This window comes from Armigeres subalbatus, chromosome 3 (assembly GCF_024139115.2).
Source record: "Armigeres subalbatus isolate Guangzhou_Male chromosome 3, GZ_Asu_2, whole genome shotgun sequence".
Lineage (NCBI taxonomy): Eukaryota > Metazoa > Arthropoda > Insecta > Diptera > Culicidae > Armigeres > Armigeres subalbatus.
In genome coordinates this window covers 400039086-400057973 of record NC_085141.1, presented here as the reverse complement: position 1 = coordinate 400057973, position 18888 = coordinate 400039086, and the positions used below count along the sequence as shown (strand labels likewise).

Here is an 18888-nt window from a genome sequence, read left to right as displayed (position 1 = left end):
GATACTTATGACATGGCAAACGTTTTGTAGAAGGAGTTAGCGCTTTTCGAACTGAACAAAAACTTTCTCAGCTTTCAACAACTTTTTCAACATTTTAGGACAAAATAGCAAGCATCCCTAATGTCGATTGTATATTTTCAAAATCATATTTTACGGCAAAATGTAAACTACGATTTTGAATTAGTTTCGAGAGTTTTTTTTATTTCCCGGGATCCCGGGAAATTATTATTTCATTTCCCGTTTCCCGGGAAGTTGATTCCCGGGAAAAATGGAAGCCCTATTCGGTCGTCATTGTCCCTGAAGAACAAGCTGTCTACAAGCAAATCATCCTCCATGTGATCGAATATGGCATGCCGCTCTGGGAGAGCTGCGCTAAAACTCATCATTTGAAACTCCAACGAGTGCAAAACAAGTTCCTGAGGATGATCTTCAACACCCTTCCCAGGATCCAAACATCTGAGGTCCACCATCTGACCGGTATTAAAAACACTACAAGAACACTTTTATGAGTGTAAAGATCGGTTTAGGGTTCGTTGCTTATCCTCGGACCAAACTGTAATTAGGGCGCTTGTTCCAATCTAGGATATCAAATTACATATTATTGTAAATATTCGTGTAAATATTAGTTAGGTTATTAAATTTTAAATATTAACCGATGCCTCTTTAAGGCTAGCTTCCCAAATTATATAAACTTTTATAAATTAAAATAATAACAATTATTAGATTATTAGAAACTAAACTAAAGTTGAAGGGCCAAGTGGCCAACCACTTGAGATGTTATGGAAAATAATGTGTTCGAAAAAAAATAGAAAATAAATTAATTTTAAGTTAAGTCTGAAACACGAAATCGTCCCTTCCGTACATTTTTTGTAAGCTTAGCATAACGAAATTCTGTAAAACTTCAATTAGTTATATAATATGTGTAAAGCGTTAATCATAGCGATAGAAACTATAAAACTGCAAAGTTTCGTCGATTTTAACATCCCAAACCAAATCTAATGCCCAAAATGATGTCTGCAAAAATGTCCAATAAAACTCGCAGCATCCATCTTGTGATTTATGATCATCACAATTACAATCCTTTTCATGCGCGATCAATTATATTAGACAGTCCACCTCCGCATGTGCTCGGGGTGCCATTCGAGAGCTACATATTCTGAGCAAAAAATGAGTCATTCTTTCATACACGACATCGGGCCGGACCACTGCACTGTGGTGGGAACGGGACAAGCGTAATTAATTTATGTTGGTAATTTCGCTGATGGGGATGAAATGTATACAATTTAATTCAACCCTTTTTGTACTCGGTTTTTTTTTTACCAGATAGTAAGACCATGCCCTGCTGTGATTTAGAGAGTTTTTTTTCGACCATCAACCTGAAACAACCGAAGGCTTTTTTATGCCATGCTCTACATTGCAAAGTGACCAAAGTGACAGAGTTGACGCAACGACATCCAAGAAATGAACGATGACAAGAGGAAGACAAATCTCTGCTCATTTAGGAGTGACCCATAAAGTACCAACCTGAAGCGCCGCATCCCATTTTCCTCATCCCCCGAGTGGAGTGAAAATCGTCCACGCTGTTCGGATGAAGGGAAAAAGTTCTCTTGCTGAGGTGTGACAGCGGATAATTTTCACACGTTGTTGCCATGGTTTTGCGATGTTTTGCGCCAGCTTGAGCCGACGGGCTTCCAGCAGCAATTATCCTTAGGTGTCCGGTCTCATTTTCCTTCGGTTTTACTTGTTTGGTGGTTCAGCTAGATATGGAACAGGTGGGAAGATATATCAAATGGTCAAAGTTGCTTCGTCGGGCTTCCCGGTGTTAAAAGGGATAATCATGGGATGTTTGCTCTCCTTGGACTGTGCATTTTTTTTGCGGATACCTAGCTAAGAAAAAAATTGTGACTAAATGGGATCAAAGGCCATCAATAAAAGCTTTTTAATTGTTTTGCTCGAAGCCAGGAAACTGAGATGGGTATGGTCTGGATTACAAAGGGGAAAAATAATAATACTTAGTGTTAAGAAAGTGTTCTAAATTCAAAGGTGCTTAAACTGATAATAAGTTACACTAAAAACTTTGAAGAATTCGAAAAAAAACCATGAGCTAGAACATGCTAGAACAGGAGGGGCCCTCCTTAACCGTGTGGTAAGACGCGCGGCTACAAAGCAAGACCATGCTGAGGGTGGCTGGGTTCGATTCCCGGTTCCGGTCTAGGCAATTTTCGGATTGGAAATTGTCTCGACTTCCCTGGGCATAAAAGTATCATCGTGTTAGCCTCATGATATACGAATGCAAAAATGGTAACCCGGCTTAGAAACCTCGCAGTTAATAACTGTGGTAATGCTTAATGAACACTAAGCTGCGAGGCGGCTCTGTCCCAGTGTGGGGATGTAATGCCAATAAGAAGAAGAAGATGAGCTAGAACTCTAGCTATCGCACATAAACCAACGCGGTAAAAAGAGGTTAGTTAATGTTAGAGTTTCCAAGTTAGAGTTAATCCAAGACACCCGAGTTAATCCAAAAAAGTTTCCTAGGGAAGTAGTCCGTTGTAAAGATTTCTAGAGTGATGTTCCAACCCGTCCGCAACCTGAAATGAAAGTAAGAAAATAGTACAATATAAATAAATACGATTGATAATTAAATAATTAAACCTAGGTGCCGTTATTGTCGACAGTTAAATAGAACAGTGGGGTGAGCGAGCTAAGGTCCACCGAATTGTATGTCATTGTAATTGAATTCTAAACTTTATGCATATGTACTTACCAAAATTTATAATTACAGTAGAAGCATACTAACAGTTCGCTGTAAAAACGGAACGTCTTTACCTTACACCCCTCCCCTTGACAAACCTTCAAAATTCGCTGCCATGGAAGGACGAAAGCACAATCACCCAACAGTAGGGCAGACGGAATCAAGCTGCGTCGCCTGCCAACGACAGGACGAAGTGGAGAACATGGTCCAGTACGATCACAGCGACAAGAGGAAACATTACACTTGCACTGGAGTGGATGAAAATATCACAAATCGTTCTTGGATATGCGGACACTGTACCGGCAGACAACACAACGATGCTATCACCGTACATAGCGCCTCCAGTCGGCGTTTTCCGTCTGCTTGAGTCAGATGGTAGAGCAAGAGCAACAACAACTCGAGCGCACCCGTATGGAGAAAGAGCTGCAGCGCCGTCATTCAGATGAGCAGCAGAAGCTTATCGACAAAGTGCTCGAAGAAGCCGATGCGGACCAGAATCATACTATTGGTGGTCGATACTTCAACTCCACCGTCTTCTAATAAGCGGCTTACATTGTCATCTCCTCTTGGTGCTCCTCTAGTGCAGGCTTCCCGTCGTTCGATGCCACCAGTTGATACGCCGAGGACATCTGCACCGATTATGGTTTCGATTCCTCTTTCGGTGCTCGAACCGAGTACCGTGGAAGCGCTGAAGCGAAGAAAGACTCTCAAATGACAATGAAGGAGCTCAAGAAAAGTATTGAGCAGTGCGAGCAGCGCGCCAATCCAACGCCTGAACCACTCACCGATCTCCATGCCCAACTGAAAATGTGTCGGAAGCTGTTCGAAAACCTGCAGACCAGCAAGCAATCTATTGGGCCAAGTCAACGAGCAGTACAAGCTCAACCAAAACCGGAGGCTGAAAGGAAACATGTTACATGCGGCGTCCAACCGGAGCTATTACGAAAACGAATCGGACATTGCCGATGCTTCCGGTCGAAGCCGGAGCAGTTGGAGGAGTCTTCCAGCCGGATGATATCTGGCCGCTCAAGGTTTCGGTGAGCCAAACGGGCTCCTTCTCGGTAAGTCAACCAAACATTCCCATACTCCCACGATTATCCCACGATCAAAATTCCAACTGCGAAATTACGCGCACCCAGAAGAAACATATATTCCTCCAATATATTTCGAGAGCACCTGCGAGATACATTCGAGCCCTCAGCTAACGACAGTTCGTACAACTTTGAACGCGAACTAAATTCAACCAGTTTGCAGCCGAGAACCCGATTCTATCACAAACGCCCGAATGACACTCGCCCGAATTCCATTCGCCCGAATGACAAACGCCCGAATGTAACATTCGCCCGAATTCCATTCGCCCGAAAAGACCAAACGCCCGAAAAGACCATTCGCCCGAATGGACCACTCGCCCGAATAGACCACTCGCCCGAATGGACCACTCGCCCGAATGGACCATTCGCCCGAATAGGTCATATATTTATGTATACTTCCAGATTCTATAACAACATGTTATTTTTCCTAATCATATTAAAAGAAAAAATATGCCAATCACCTGGAATATATGAACGTTTGTCTAGTTTTTCATTCTTTTTGCTATTTTCATTCTATATGTCTTCTTAGCCTGCAATGGTCGTAGGGTATCAGTGGTCGCATTTCTTTCTTCTAGTTGGAACTGTTTTGGAACGCTATAAAACGAAGGACTTCCTCGTTTCAAAAGCGTATTCCACTTATTGTGCCACCCTAAAATGTTATTGGAAATTCGAGGAATACTGTTTAGGGTTTTTTCATAGACCGATCATAGTAAAGGGGAGAAAAGTGGGTCTCTAGTGATCTTTTTGTGCGTTGATTTGCGACAATTCGCATAAGTCCGCTACGTTAGGTATAAGTACGTTAGGCATAATCTTAACATGAAAAAAGTGCAAAGGTAACGAACTTTGTATAGGCAAGTTAAAGTCTGTAATTCTTCCCGTATGCCGATTGTAATCCCAATCGCTGATGTTTTCTAAAAACAAAACATTGGTTGAGGAGAAAGAAACATCCTTAAAACTTGAATTTGGGAAGACACGTTCCTCAGCATTAAACTCAGCCATCTTAACACCCAATAGTGTATTGTATACTCTGGATCTAACGTATACTGATAAATTGCGTTCCATCAATGAACAAAAGGCTGTATCATACGTTTCCGTGTTTTAGCATTAATGCCAAGGGAAAGAATCGACGGTGCTGACCTTCGCCTACAGTTCCGTGAATTGTGAATACTTTAGCAAATTGTTGTGGAGCAGTTGAGAATGTTCCGTCAATTATACAAATCTTGGCTTGTGCTTACAACAGCTTGTGCTGGCTTGTGAATGATGTGTTGAAGAACATATGGATAGTCGATCGCAAGAAAGGTTCTGCGTCCAATGTGGTCATATAGTACCTGTCGTTTTTGGTTATCTTTAAAACGAATTTTGCTTGAACCTTAATACTTAGGGAAGAAATCATGTCTTCAATATATTTAGAAAGAACAATGTATGAAGAAAAGAAGGGTGAATTCCTATTTGCTCTCGTCAATCGCCAGAAGTGCAGCAGTAGTACGGCGTAATGGGGGAACGCGTCTGACCAATACAGCTACCTGAAGGCGACTGACAAACTGACCCTTTTTTCGGAGGCATACCTCCAACGGACTCGATACATGGCAAACGGAACAAAGCATCTACATGGACTCACGATATGAATGAACGAACGGACGATGATATGGACAAAAGGTAATCTAAAAATAGATTCTGTGTGGATTCTAAGAGACGATAATACCACAGTAGATCTCGGCACAGTAGCGGTCGTCGAACACAGAGTGCCTGCTAAATAAATAAAGGAATGAAAAAAAGTAATGTGAAGAGTTTATTCGGGCATATAGTCTATTCGGGCAATCTATTCGGGCTATTCGGGCATATAGTCTATTCGGGCGAATGGTCTTTTCGGGCGAATGGTCTTTTCGGGCGTTTGGTCTTTTCGGGCGTTTGGTCTATTCGGGCGAATGGAATTCGGGCATTTGTCATTCGGGCGAATGGAATTCGGGCGAGTGTCATTCGGGCGTTTGTGATAGAACCGAGAACCCATCCCTCGCGTGCGGTTGAATTGTCTCAGACTTCTCGTCAGTCGGAAAGTGCTCAATGTAATCAAGTGATTCCTAACCATGAACTGGTACGTCCAACACAGCAGCAGCAAGGCAGTCTCTGTGTTCCATCAAATACGAATCCGATCCGAAAAAAGGAACTCTCAGCGTTTCCTATGGCGTGCCAAGACGACAGGGAAACCAATGGTCTACGTGATGGACGACGCCAAATTCGAAAAAACCTGTTCGCAATCATCGGCGCAGTTTGTTACAAACAGAAATGCGGAGCTACACAGTGAGATTTAACCGAAAGCGACGAAAGCGATTAGTGACGACCACTACGTCGACGATTACTTGGCTAGTTTTTCATCATGGGAGGAGGTAGCAAAGGTGGCCCGCGAAGTACGATTCGTACACGGCAACAGCGGCTATAAGTTGCACAATTGGCGGTCGTACAGTAGCGCGGTTCTAGAAATTCTTGGTGAAGTACAGACTGAATCGGACAAAAGATCAATTTGATCGACGATGTGAAGACCGAAAGAGTCCTCGGAATGCTGTGGAGCCCGTAGAAAGACGAGCTGAGCTTCTCTACTCAGATGAGTGGGGAAGTCCAATCGCTGATGCAATCAGCCTTTAGACCGACGAAGCGACAGGTTCTGCGGTGTGTGATGACGTTGTTTGAGTTTGACCCATTAGGTTTGATGTCACCATTCATCATCCACGGCAAAGTATTGATCCAGGACTTGTGGCGAGCGGGAACTGCGTGGGATAAACAAGTCAACGAGAATATCTACGCTAAGTGGCACAGATAGGTACAAATGATTGATTATATCGCAGAGATACGAATCCCGCGGTGTTATTTTCACAATGCCGATCAGAAGACCTATTATGATGCAGAGCTCCATATTTTCGTCGACGCAAGCGAGGTAGCGTATTCGTGTGCGATTTATCTGCGATAGATGAAGAACACAGTGTTGTCTGATCGCCGCCAAATCGAATCGCTCCACTGAAGCCCTGGTCAATTCCTAGATTAGAGCTGCAAGGTTGTGTCCTCGGTGTACGATGGTCGAAGTTTGTCAAAGCAGAGCTCAATGTTACCGTTGTCAGGATGGTGTATTGAACAGATTCTAGAACAATAATGGCCTGGAACAAATTCGACCCTAGGAATTACCGTCAGTTCGTTTCCTTCAGGGTAGGAGAAATGAATGGCGGTGGGTGCCGTCAAAGGTCAATCCAGCGGATTCATTTTCATTTATTTAGTCTACATCTATACAGATAACACTGAATCAAAAATTTGACGCCACAATACACGGTTCGAGGCCGCATCTCTCCATCCTCGAATACGCCCCACGCTCGCCAAGTCGTTCTGCACCTGGTCTGCCCATCTCGCTCGCTGCGCTCCACGTCGTCTCGTACCTGCCGGATCGGAAGCGAACACCATCTTTGCAGGGTTGCTGTCCGGCATTCTTGCAACATGCCCTGCCCATCGTACCCTTCCGGCTTTAGCTACCTTCTGGATACTGGGTTCGCCGTAGAGCTGGGCGAGCTCATGGTTCATTCTTCGCCGCCACACACCGTCTTCTTGTACACCGCCAAAGATGGTCCTAAGCACCCGTCTCTCGAATACTCCGAGTGCTTGCAAGTCCTCCTCGAGCATTGTCCATGTTTCATGTCCGTAGAGGACTACCGGTCTTATTAGCGTCTTGTACATGACACATTTGGTGCGGTGGCGAATCTTTTTCGACCGCAGTTTCTTCTGGAGCCCGTAGTAGGCCCGACTTCCACAGATGATGCGCCTTCGTATTTCACGACTAACGTTGTTGTCAGCCGTTAGCAAGGATCCGAGGTAGACGAATTCCTCGACCACCTCGAAGGTATCCCCGTCTATCGTAACACTGCTTCCCAGGCGGACCCTGTCGCGCTCAGTTCCGCCCACAAGCATGTACTTTGTCTTTGATGCATTCACCACCAGTCCAACTTTTGTTGCTTCACGTTTCAGGCGGGTGTACAGTTCTGCCACCTTTGCAAATGTTCGGCCGACAATGTCCATGTCATCCGCGAAGCAAATAAATTGACAGGATCTGTTGGAAATCGTACCCCGGCTGTTACACCCGGCTCTCCGCATGACACCTTCTAGCGCAATGTTGAACAACAGGCACGAAAGTCCATCACCTTGTCTTAGTCCCCGGCGCGATTCGAACGAGCTGGAGTGTTCGCCCGAGATCTTCACACAGTTTTGCACACCATCCACCGTTGCTTTGATCAGTCTGGTAAGCTTTCTCTGTTCTCGTCCATAATTTTCCATAGCTCTACGCGGTCTATACTGTCGTATGCCGCCTTGAAATCAACGAACAGATGGTGCGTTGGGACCTGGTATTCACGGCATTTTTGAAGGATTTGCCGTACAGTAAAGATCTGGTCCGTTGTCGAGCGGCCGTCAACGAAGCCGGCTTGATAACTTCCCACGAACTCGTTCACTAATGGTGACAGACGACGGAAGATGATCTGGGATATCACTTTGTAGGCGGCATTAAGGATGGTGATCGCTCGAAAGTTCTCACACTCCAGTTTGTCGCCTTTCTTGTAGATGGGGCATATAACCCCTTCCTTCCACTCCTCCGGTAGCTGTTCGTTTTCCCAGATTCTGACTATCAGTTTGTGCAGGCAAGTGGCCAGCTTTTCCGGGCCCATCTTGATGAGCTCAGCTCCGATACCATCCTTACCAGCTGCTTTATTGGTCTTAAGCTGTTGAATGGCATCCTTAACTTCCCTCAAGGTGGGGGCTGGTTGGCTTCCATCGTCCGCTGAACTGACGTAGTCATCTCCTCCGCTGCCTTGACTTTCATTGCCTATACTCTCAGCGCCATTCAGATGTTCCTCGTAGTGCTGCTTCCACCTTTCGATCACCACACGTTCGGCCGTCAAGATGCTCCCATCCTTATCCCGGCACATTTCGGCTCGCGGCACGAAGCCTTTGCGGGATGCGTTGAGCTTCTGATAGAACTTGCGTGTATCTTGAGAACGGCACAGCTGTTCCATCTCCTCGCACTCCGCTTCTTCCAGGCGGCGTTTCTTCTCCTGAAAAAGGCGGGTCTGCTGTCTCCGCTTCCGTCTATAACGTTCCACGTTCTGCCGGGTACCTTGCTGCAGCGCGACCGCCCGCGCTGCGTCCTTCTCCTCCAGAATCTGTCTGCACTCTTCGTCGAACCAATCGTTCCGTCGACTTCGACCCATATACCCGACGTTGTTCTCCGCTGCGTCGTTAATGGCTGCTTTGACTGTATTCCAGCAGTCCTCAAGAGGGGCCCCATCGAGCTCACCCTCTTCCGGCAACGCTGCCTCGAGATACTGCGCGAGTTAGCAACGAAGCTACCCCAGCGGTGGTAGAAAAAGCTGACGACCTCATCGCAACGAGTTGGCGACGGGCCGCCAGAACGAGGGCATTACAGAATGCTGACGACGGCATCAGAACGGATGGTAACATCGAGCAACCTGGCAGTTTCGGCGTGCGACGACGATGACGACGGAAAGTGCAAGTGTAAGCATTTGAGGTGTAATAAGTTTCAATATTGAATAAAGCAATCAGTTCGATTTAGACTCGCGAATGATGAAGTAACCTTTTTAGAGAAATCCGTTCGTATAAACTTAACTGGAGGCTCCGGCGAGATCCTCCTATTCGGGAATAGTATAAAGTGATAAGTGCAAAAATCTTAGTGGATTCCAGTACCGGTTTCCCTGGTTCAAAGAGCCAGGCACATATCACAAAGCGACCTGCAGGACACTGTGGACAAACTCCAAAAGGAAAACCCGATCGGCACGGCTGGACCAGAGTAGCGAAGGAGCAAAACGGAACAATCCAAAAGTGCCTGCCTGCAGATCCCCCGACTGAGGAAGGACAGCCATCATCAAGACCAACGACCCTAATGTTGGCCAAACACAGGACCAGGTCCTCTATGTAAGTAATTCTTTCGTTTATATTTTAACTAGTGATCCAAGGAGTAAGTGAACATATAATTAGACCCAAACCGTGACCCAAAAAGTTTTGAATAAGTGTTTGATTCTTTGCAACTTTGATATAAGTGTTTAGCCACATTAAAGATTAGTGTTTAGTAGGGAAAGTGTTAAATAAGATTAGTGAGTGAACTTGGAATCTGTGAAAAGTTTATATTTTGTTTTTGACATGGCTCAAGCTGGCGATAACAACGGTGCGAGAGCAGAGCAAGATGCTGCTCCAATTCAGCTAACCATGCAACAATTTATCGAATTGGGGAGATTGCCCGATTTTTTGCGTGATCTTCAACCTTTCGATGGCAAACCAACTGAGCTTATCAATTGGTTAGCAGACGTTCAAGGGGTAATTGATATGTACCGGGCACATGGAGCTACAGATGCTCAAATTGAGTTAATTGGTCGCTCTGTAAGACGGAAAATCAGAGGAGAAGCTGCCGATATTCTAAATGCAAACAACATCATGCATAATTGGACCCAAATTAAGAACACCCTGCTTCTCTATTATAGAGATAAGAGAGATTTGAAAACATTGGATTTTGAACTCACTTCAATTAAAAAGCGAGTAACGAGAGCTTAGGCACCTATTATTCTCGCGTCAATGAACTGTTGTCGTCAATAATAGCACAGATTCAAACGGAACCTAAATTTTTTTTGCATGCAAATTCTCATATCGATTATTTTAGAGAAAAGCAATCGACTCTTTTATACGAGGTTTAGAAAAACCTCTGTGCCACCATATAAAAACTTTCAACCCGACAACTCTGAATCATGCATATCAATTCTGCTTAGATTACTTCAATATGGATACTCGATCTGCTCCTTATAGAAATGAGCATAATGCTCAAGCTCCAAAACCTAGAGAACTCGAACCACCAAGAATCCCTCCAAGGAGACCATCACCCCATCCAACTTCTTCTAGACACCAACAACCTTTCTATCCAATGCACCAGATGCGACCGTTTTCCCATCAACCACCATTTTTCCAACAACCTCAATTTTTCCATTTGTCCGCCAACCTCAGCATCTCCAACAACCAAGATTCCAAAATAATCCCTTCCAGCAACCTAACAGACCTCTTCCCAAACCGGAACCCATGGAAGTAGATCCTAGTATCCGATCTAGGAATGTTAATTATGGCAATAGGCCTCCCATGGGAATAAAAAGACCACATCCACCCTACGATCAACAACCAAATTTTAAACGAATGGCTCATCCTTTGGAATACAGTTATCCATATGATTTCTACTACCCTGATTACTACTACCCCAGCACAGATTTTGACAACTACTATTATCAAGACGAAATTCCAGAGGAGCAATCTCAGCCAGATGTTCATCATCACGATGAGCCGAAGGCTGAGGAAAATCAAATCAATCAAGAAGAAGAAGATCCTCAACCTTCAACTTCTTCTCAGACCAATTTTTAGAATGGAAGCCGAGTTGGTAACTCCAACTCTTCCGTACATTTATCTGAAAACCAGTATCGGAAATTTTCCATTTCTCATAGATACAGGTGCTAATATAAATATAATTGAACCAAAACTAGCTTACAAGTATAAAAGTTCCAGACCCTATGATTTCAACGCTGATAAAATTTCTAGTGCTAGTGGTAAATTTCATGCAACTTCAGCCATTGACATTGTATTTTCTACCCCAAAATCAATCATTCTGCACAGTTTTTGCTTCACAAGTTTCATCCATTTTCAAAGGAATTATTGGAACAGGTATTTTACAAGCACTCAACGCAATAGTAGATCTTGAAAATAATGTTTTACATTTGAAAAAAGGCATTGAAAATTTAAGTATCCCACTTTCACGATATAACCCCGCAAACCCAACATCCAATAATTTATTCAGAATATCTCACTTGTCAACTAACGAAAGAGATAAGCTTCAAAAAGTTTTGAGCGCTCATTCAGCAGTTTTTCATCAACCGGATACAAAACTTACTTGCGGTACCACAGTAGAATGTTCTATCAACACTACCGATGATGTACCAATTCACCAAAAGGTGTATCCGTATCCTGCTGCTTACACCGAAGAAGTTCGGAAGCAGGTTAACAAACTTTTAGCTGACGGAATAATTAGACCTTCTCGCTCAGCTTGGACATCACCAGTATGGATAGTGCCAAAAAAGGCAGATGCATCTGGTGAAAAGAAATTTAGGATGGTCATCGATTACAGGAAACTGAACGAAAAGACCATTTCCGACCGCTACCCTATGCCTGAAATCAAGGATGTTATCGATCATTTAGTAATCTGCGTTCGATCATTTAGTAGTTTGTCAATAACTCATTCCACCAGCCTAATTTCAAAATGTGTTGTATGGTGGACTTTTAGTGCGAAGGTTTTTCTACAACTCTCCTTAACAGGTCGATGTTCGAATTCCACTATTAAAGGAGTTACGGTGCTAGTTTCTATACTTATACTAAGTGATAACAAAATATGCAATCATTTAGTCTAAGTTACTGCTACTAGCGCTATAGCTCCGTTATTAGTGAAATTCAAACAACGAACTGTTAGGCAGAGTTGTAGAAAAACCTTTGCACTAGATGTCCACCATACAACACATTTTGAAATTTAGCCTCTGGAATGAGTTATTGACAAACTACTAAATGATCGAAGGCAGATTACTAAATGATCGATAACATCCTTGCCTGAAATTGGATATGTTATTGACCAATTGAAAGGCAATAAATATTTTTCCACTTTGGATTTAGCATCTGGTTTCCATCAAATACGGATGAAAGCCAGTGACATCGAAAAGACAGCGTTCTCGATCAATAATGGCAAGTATGAATTTACCAGAATGCCATTTGGGTTGAAGAACGCACCCGCAACTTTTCAAAGAGCAATCGATGATGTTCTTAGAGAACACATTGGAAAAATTTGTTACGTTTACATCGATGATGTAATCGTTTTTGGAAAGGACCTCGAGGAACATTTAAATAATTTAGACATAATATTCAGGACTTTGAATGAGGCTGGATTGAAAATTCAGTTGGATAAGTCGGAATTTTTACATCATAAGGTAGAATTTCTGGGATACATAATAAGCTCAGAGGGAATCAAACCAAATGGAAAGAAAATCGAGGCAATTAATCAATTTCCAGAACCCAAAAATCTAAAGGAACTCCGAGGGTTCTTAGGAATGATGGGATATTACCGAAGATTTGTCAAAGATTTTGCAAAAATCGCAAAACCTCTGACAAACCTTTTAAGGGGGGAGAGAAGCCCCGCATCCAACAGAAAAATATCACTTAACGACAAGGAGAAACTATGTTTCCAAAAATGAAAAGCTTGCTATCATCATCTGATATTCTCATTTACCCAGACTTTAACAAGCCGTTTATCCTTACTACGGACGCCTCCGATTATACAATCGGTGCCGTCCTGTCGCAGGGGGAATTAGGTAAAGACAAACCTATACATTTTGCATCCAGAACCCTATCAAAATCGGAAGAAGGATGTTCAGTACCGGAAAAAGAAATGCTGGCCATATATTGGGCACTTAAAACTTTCAGAAACTACCTCTGCGGCGCAAAATTCAAAGTAATTACCGATCATCAACCCTCACCTTTGCGTTATCACCTAAAAACACGAATGCTAAATTAAAAATGGAAATCGTATCTTGAGGAACATGATTATGAGATCATGTATAAACCAGGTAAAACCAATGTAGTTGCCGACGCTCTAAGTAGAATGGTTTGTTCCATGACGGCAACTCAACACTCTGCTGAGAATAGCGATGATTTTTACATTGAGTCTACCGAGGCTCCTATTAACGGCTTTAAACATCAAGTTATTCTGAGGGAGGGCCGACCAACACAAAGGTATCAAATCCATTTGTTAACTACACTAGAATCGAAATTACATTACCTGATATTAACGATGATTCTATTTTACAGGTACTAAAACACATTTTGATCTTTCGAAAGTAAATGGATTGTTAACAACCGAAACACTGATGGGCAAAATTCAGGAAATTTATAAGAAGCATTTTGGTTCTAAGAGGTTGTTAAAAATCCGTTTCAGCCAAAAGATCCTCCAAGATGTGCAAGAGGAAGATGAACAATGGAACATCATCCGACAGGAGCACTACAGAGCACACCGTGGTGCCGAGGAAAACAAACAACAAATTTTGAGGAAGTTTTATTTTCCAAAACTTGCTCAAAAATTGAAGGATTTCGTGATGAATTGCAAAATTTGTCACGAGAATAAATATAATCGTAACCCTATTGACTTCCCTCTTCAGGCCACACCTATTCCAAATGCCCTTTCAAAATCGCTCATATAGACATCCTATTCCTTGAAAGTGACCACTTCCTTACCTATATCGACAAGTTTTCTAAATTTGCGCAAATTAAACACGTTGAGTCAAGAGCAGCAGTCGATATAGTCCCTGCCGTAAAGGAACTCCTTTTAAATTACAATCCCCCAGAAATAGTAGTTATGGATGGTGAAAAATCTTTCATGACCGGAGATTTGGTAAACTTTTACAACACACATCATATTGAACCATATGTTACCGCTACAGGACGGAGCGAAATGAATGGTGTTGTAGAACGTTTCCACTCTACAATCTTAGAAATCTACAGAATTACAAAACATGAAAATCCCGGAAAACCTGTCAATGACCTACTCCTTTTGTCACTCAATAAGTATAACTCCTCCATCCATAGTGCAACAAAATACACCCCTCTTGAAATAATTCTTCCGTCCCCTCGAACCCCAGAAATCATAGAAAATGTTTTTAAGAACTTAACAGAAAAGCAGAAAAAGGATTTGAAATTCCATAACAAATCTAAGAAAGCTACGGAACTTGAATGTAACCAGGAAGTATACGAAAATGCAAGACAAAGAATAAAACACAAGCCACGGTTCAAGAAAACCAAAATTAAGCAAGTTAACAAAAGTACTGTAACTATGGATGATGGAAGAAAAGTTCATAAGAATGACATTAAGGTTAGGAAAATTTAATTTGTGTCTTTTCTTCTCTTCTTTTTGCAGAATGTTAATATTTTTGTGTCTAATGACAGAAGCAAGAGTGGATGTTAGAAGAATAGATCATTTACCGATTGTTATCTTTCATTCAGGATTAGCAAGAATTCAAATTACGTCCCATTACTATGTTCATCATTTCAATGTTACCTCTCTGAAAGCTCATGTCGACAGTCTTAGGAATCAATTTGATCAATTGAAAATCAACCAATTCACACCACTCACTTGACAAAAATTCATCAAACACTAAAAAACTTGGCCCCTTCTAGGAGACATAAGCGCTGGGATAGTCTAGGAACAGGTTGGAAGTTCATTGCAGGAAGTCCGGACGCAAACGACTTAAAAATAATAAACTCTTCCATTAACGAACTTGTTAGCAACAATAATCAACAGATTAGAATAAATAGGGCACTTAATTTGCAAATGAAGGAACTTGTTTACAAAACCAAGGATGCAATAGAACTTTCGAATGCTAAATCATTAGAGATTTATTCACTAAATATGTTTCTTAACTTAAAATATCTAGCGGAAAAATTAGAACAGATTGTTGATAGTATATCTTTAGCTAAAGCCGGGATTTTGAACGAAAAAATACTAAGTCAGGATGAAATTGAAATATTGTACCAAGATTTATCCAAGCAAAATATTACACTTCACAATGTCTTGGAAGCACTAAACCTTGCAGATACAACGATCGCCACCAACAGCAAGGAGCTGACTTTACTGATAAAAACCCCCATCTTGGATACGAGGATTTTCAACAAGATTCACGTCTTCCCCGTCACTGCTAGTCACCAGCAAATCCATTTGACTAGAAGAAACTATTTGCATCATGAAACTGGTAGCTACATCGTGAATTCGTTAGAGGCAACTATATACAAAGTCCACCAAATAGAAGCGGACAAATCCAAATGTGTACCAAACCTTCTCTCAGGACAGCAAGCAAGCTGCAACTACACCATGAACCCACCCTAAGGAGGAAGTCACATTTATAAATGACGAAAACATCATTTTGAACTCAAACAAAAACATATCCTTCGCATCAAATTGTGGAATCGGTAACCGTACGTTATCTGGAACATTTTTGATATCATTTCACGATTGCGAAGTAATCATCAACAACATCAGCTATTCTAATACCATACAGAATATAGCTGGAAGTCCAATACAGCTGCCTTTGGACGGTCTTGCAATACAAAAGCAATTTACAATAGCAAACCTCAGTTTGGAACATCTACATAGTTTGCATCTAGAGATGAGAAAGGAAATGGAGTACATTCGATTGAACAACACCAGCATCCAGTGGCCTTCGTGGCCCATTTTTGGAGGAATCCTCTCCCTCCCCTGCATGATAATCGGTATCGCAATTCTTTTGAAAATTTTCTCCAACAGATCAGCTACCTTGAAGATACAAGCATCTAACGCCACAATCAAACAGGAACCGATAGTGGATATTCAACCCAGGATCAAACCTACGACATTGATGGATGTGATTCAGACGGAGCCTCATCTCTCAGGAAGGGACGAGTTAGCAACGAAGCTACCCCAGCGGTGGTAGAAAAAGCTGACGACCTCATCGCAACGAGTTGGCGACGGGCCGCCAGAACGAGGGCATTACAGAATGCTGACGACGGCATCAGAACGGATGGTAACATCGAGCAACCTGGCAGTTTCGGCGTGCGACGACGATGACGACGGAAAGTGCAAGTGTAAGCATTTGAGGTGTAATAAGTTTCAATATTGAATAAAGCAATCAGTTCGATTTAGACTCGCGAATGATGAAGTAACCTTTTTTTAAAAAGAGAAATCCGTTCGTATAAACTTAACTCGCGTATGCAGTGGCGACATCAGGTTGCTTCAGTCGCTCTAGGTCGTACCGCGGCGGTCGTCGGTACCGAACATTGTTGATGACGGATAGTTTTGGGCGCAGTTTAACCATCACCAGATAGTGGTCAGAGTCGATGTTAGCGCCACGATATGTCCTGACGTCGATAATGTCGGAGAAGTGCAGTCCATCAATCAGAACGTGGTCGATTTGTGATTCTGTCTGCAGTGGCGATCTCCAGGTGTACCGATACGGGAGGCTGTGTTGGAAGTAGGTGCTGCGAATGGCCATATTCTTGGAGGCGGCGAAATCAATTAGTCGTAGGCCGTTTTCGTTCGTCAGCCGGTGAGCGCTGAACTTTCCAATAGTCGGTCTAAACTCCTCCTCTTGGCCAACCTGAGCGTTCAAATCACCTATGATGATTTTGACGTCGTGGCTTGGGCAGCTGTCGTACTCACGTTCCAGCTGCGCGTAGAATGCGTCCTTATCATCATCAGTGCTTCCGGAGTGTGGGCTATGGACGTTGATTATGCTGAAGTTGAAGAACCGGCCTTTGATCCTCAACCTGCACATTCTCTCGTTGATCGGCCACCACCCGATCACGCGCCTTTGCATGTCGCCCATCACTATGAAAGCTGTTCCCAGCTCGTGTGTGTTGCCGCAGCTCTGGTAGATGGTATGATTACCTCTAAACGTTCGCACCATTGATCCCTTCCAACAAACCTCCTGCAGCGCTACGATGCCGAATCCACGGTCCTTGAGCACATCGGCGAGTATGCGTGTGCTCCCGATGAAGTTGAGAGATTTGCAGTTCCACGAACCGAGTTTCCAATCGCTAGTCCCTTTTCGTCGCGGTGGTCTTCGCCGATGGTTCCGGTTCGTACTCTCTTGTGATTGTTCGTTGCTTATGTTTTATTAAAGACTGGCTTGCAGGACCTGACACAAAACCTTCTAAATTTCCGGAGGACCATTCCTCCTTATTCCCGGTGGACCATGGTGCACAGTTTCACTTAGAGTCCCTCGCTGGCACTCGGACGATGATCAGCCGCCCCTAACATGGAGAACAGACGCTGTTGTGAGCCGATCCTGACATAAAGAACAGACGCTCAATAAGATTTGCACCTCCGGATAGGAGCAAACCCCTTATTCCCTGCCAGCATACGACCATAGTTCCCACCGGGGTTGGTTACCCGATCTTCCCTAAGGTTGCTCGTATCCCGGCCAGCACCACGGGAGGTAGGGATAGGAATTTCTGGGTAAGAGGCTAAGGACCGCGAGATGGGGTCTATTTTATTCCTTCATGTACGCGAAGTACCAATGGTACGCTTTACCCAGCATTTGCCGTGCCAGCGGATGAAGCCACCAAATAGGGTAGCGGACCATACTTTGACCTCAATAGCAAATGGTTCCAGGGACCCAATTTTCTCCGGCTTCCGGAGAACTAATGGCCTTGTTCAAGGGGTACAGTGGCCACGACTTACGAAGAAATGCAGGCATCGGTCGTGTATCATTGCATCACTGTTCCTTTGAGCCACCTATAGATTTCGCCGGTTCTCATCCTGGAATCGGCTGCTACGAGCAACAGCATACATGCTCCGATTTGTGAACAATTCGACCAAGAAGCGGCCGCTGAGAACAGGGCAGGTATTGCATACTGAACTTTAGTTAGCAGAAGAAACCATCTTCAAAGCGGTGCAGAGGGAAAGTTACCCAGATGAGATCGTTGCACTGTCTAACAAACCACCCAAAAAAAGTAACAGGGGAGTGTCGGGAAGCAAAGTTCAATTTTCAAACTGATGCCGATGCAAGACAAATGCGGCCTGCTACGTGAGCGTGGTCGGATCGGTTCCGCTGAAGACGTATGGTACAACGTTATCCATCCCGTTATCCTTCCAAGTAAGCACCGGGCTACGGAGTTGTTGGTGTTAAATTTACATCAACGTTGCCAGCAAGGAAAATCCAAACTGTGGTTAATGAGATTCGCCAACTCTACAATATTCCATGACTTCGATCGGTAGTCCACCCGCCCGAGTGCTGCGACACCAGATTAGCCAGGGGCTGTTTACGACGTTCACAAGTACCAACACGAAATGGAATTTCATTCCGGCGGGAGCACCACACATAGCGTGGGAACGGTTGGTTCAATCGGTGAAGGCAGCCATGCAAGAAGGATATTCAGAAGGTAACTTGATGACGAGGGGCAGCA

General features: G+C 43.5%; 1 pseudogene; it reads left to right on the top strand.

Annotated features, from left to right (window-relative positions):
* Positions 1-16633, top strand: part of LOC134226949 (uncharacterized) — a 439829-nt pseudogene extending 423196 nt beyond the window's left edge.
* The last annotated feature ends 2255 nt before the right edge of the window (positions 16634-18888 follow it).